We start from the raw sequence: 3,062 nt of genomic DNA, 5'->3' as shown, positions 1-3,062 counted from the left end.
CCTATTTTTCTGAACACCATCTTCTCCAGGTTGGTTTCTCATCCTCAGACTTGTTGCCTCATTGTCCCAAGACAGCTGCTGCAGCCCCAGGCACTGTGGTTGTGTCCAAAGAGGAGAAGGAAGAAGCAGTGCTGTGTAACAGGAAAGCAAAAACTCCTGGAAATGTCCATGAACATTTCCACTTAGATCTAATTAGCCTGAAGGCTCCTAACTCTGAGGGAAGCTGCAAAGTGACCACCTGGCTTTTCCAGCCTTGGTGATGGAGGCAGGAAAGGGCACAGGGATTGGGAACGGCAGGCTCCTCGCATGCACCACACTGCCTCTGTTCCTGACATGACCTATAAGCTTTGCACTCACTCTGCCCAGATACTCATTCCACAGCCTGGGTCCAAAGATGCGCCAGGACAGGCAGAGCTGCGGCTGCCACTGGTATTTCTGCAGTGATAACTGCCCAGGCCTGGGGACTGTGGCACAGTGTCCAGGGGCAGAGCATGGGCCCTCAGGGCCGAGGGCAGTGTTTTCCCCATTACCAGTCCAGCAGCGAAGCCCAGTGTGTCAGGGGCTGGCAGACAAAAAGAGCGGAATCCTATGGGCCTCTCCCACCTACTGACAAAGGAGGGGAGGTGACAAAGGAGAGTAAGAGGAAAGAGAAGTGACAGAGAGGATGGAGAAGAGGAGGTGACTGAGAAAGAACAGGAGGTGGAGGAAAGATGAGGGTTATGGAGGAGAAGGGAAGACAGGAGGGTATGTGGAAACCACAATGCTGGGCAGCAGGAGACAAGGGGGCGCCCAGCACACAGGCTAGGTGGACGTCCTGGGTCCTAGGTGGGCAGCTGGTCAGGCCTGACATCGACCAGCAGGTTCATGAGCATAGCCAATGCCTGGAGGGAAGAACAGGGGCTGAGGAGACACAGGGGTAAGCCCTACCTGGGGGACTAGAGGTGACTTCCCAAAGGTGGTGACCTCCACACTGGGGACCTGCAGCTCCCTAGCCAGGCTCCTCAGTCTGGCCCCTGCCCCTTCCCAGCCAGTCCCACTCCAGCCCAGCCCAGCAAAGAACTCATGCTCAGTACATTTGTTGAATGAATAATTTAAAACCTATAGAGCAAGCAACAAGGCTACAAAAGCTGGACAAAATTGCCCACTTAAGCCGGGCGTGGTGGCTCACGTCTGTAATCCTAGCACTTTGGGAGGCTGAGACAGGTGGCTCACCTGAGGTCAAGAGTTCAAGACCAGCCTGGCCAATATGATGAACCCGTCTGTACTAAAAATACAAATATATATATATATATATAGCTGGGCGTGGAGGTGTGTGCCTGTAATCCCAGCTGCCCAGGAGGATGAGGCAGGAGAATCACTGGAACCTGGGAGGCGGAGGTTGCAGTGAACTGAGATCGTGCCACCACACTCGGGCCTTGGTGACAGAGTGAGACTCAGTCTCAAAAAAAAAAAAAAAAAAAAAAAAAAAAGCCCACTTGCACAAATGCAAAGAAAAGGTTATCAAGAGCACAATGTGGGCTTTTTCTCCCAAGGGTGAAATAAGAAAAGCAGCAAAATCTGTGATTGGGGGAAGGAGGTTCAGGCTGCTCTGAAGAGAGGGGTCTCTGTTAGCTGAAAGGCATCAGGGACAAGAACATCTGCAAGATCCATTCCAGCAGCGACAGAAGCCCTCTCGGCCCCTGCCCCAGCAGGTCCCAACTCCCTCTGCCCTGAGCCCTGGCACCTGCCTCCAGCTGCTGCACTCCCCTCGATCTCATCCAGGGAAACCTTTCTAAAACGGCAATCTTAAAATGACATGCCCCTGCTGTGCTCCAAATCATGTAGGATCTTTCCATGGTCAGCCCACACCTTCACCACTTCTCCCATGCTCTAAAACCCTCCATGGCTCCCCACTACCAGCAGGTCTCCCCACCATGACTCTCAAGGGCCTGTGTGATTTGGCCTGGCCCATGTCTCCAAGCTCATACTAACCTCCCCACCCCATCCATCTCTGCGCTCTGGCCACCTTGGCTTCTCCCTGGTCCTTGAACCCCACACCCTCAGCTCCTGTGTTGTCCCCCTGCCCTCAGCGCTGTGGCTCCTCTTGGCCCAGCTGACTCCTACACATCCTCCAGATGCCTGTCCTGCCTCCTCGGTGACTCCACAGGTCCCTGTGCAGCCCCACCAATGCACTCACCCCAGAACCCAGGAGAGCCTTAGAGGCAGGCTGTGTTCCCAGCACCCATCCCCAGCACCTTCGTACCTATTTTTTATCCCCACAAATGGAAGAGATGAATGGCCTGCGGTCCATCGTCGTAACAAGACCAGGCCTTGGGGCCCTAGCCAGGAACCTGTCAGTCGCTCTCACATCTCTCTGCCCTTGCGAGATGGGGGCTGATGTTATTTCTCAAGAACCCGCCGTGCCAGGCAGTTTGCATGGGCTGCTCCCTCTGATCCTCACAACAGCCTAGGAGTGGGTGGCATCGTTCCCAATGAATGGCCCAGGGAAGAGAAGGACCCATCTGGAGCTGGACAGCAGCCCCACGGCTTCCGTGGTACAGAGGGATTGGGGCCAGCCTGGCTGACTCAAGAGCTCCTCCCCACAGCACCCCAAGGCCTGGGGTTTGACTCACCAGGGCAGGTACCAAAGGTGGTAATGATTCCAGGCAGGTCAGAGGTGGGCAGGACCTTGAGGCAGGCCCTGGTGAGAGGGGCCCTGAAAACCACCTTCTGGCCCTGTCATCGCCCCCTCCACGCCCCGTGACTCGCTCTCACTGCTCTCCCTCGGATGATCAGATGGTTGGGCAGCCTCCTGCTGGCCCCACTGCCTCCAGGGTCTCCTTTTCTGACCACCAGACACACCCCTTTCCCAAAACCCTGGTTTGCCCCTCCTTCCTCATTGACCCCCTCCCCTCAGGCGCTCCATGACCCAGAAGACAGAGCCCAGGCCATTCTGTCTGCCTTTGAGGCTCCTCCTGGTCTGGCCCTGATGTCCCAGCCTCCTCTGCCCTAACATTCCATTCCCAAACCCCACACCGGCCCCCATGCAGTGGGGCTCCATGCTGAGGGTGAGGGGCACAGAA

This window comes from Theropithecus gelada, chromosome 1, assembly GCF_003255815.1.
Source record: "Theropithecus gelada isolate Dixy chromosome 1, Tgel_1.0, whole genome shotgun sequence".
NCBI lineage: Eukaryota > Metazoa > Chordata > Mammalia > Primates > Cercopithecidae > Theropithecus > Theropithecus gelada.
Note: the sequence above shows the minus strand (reverse complement) of the source record.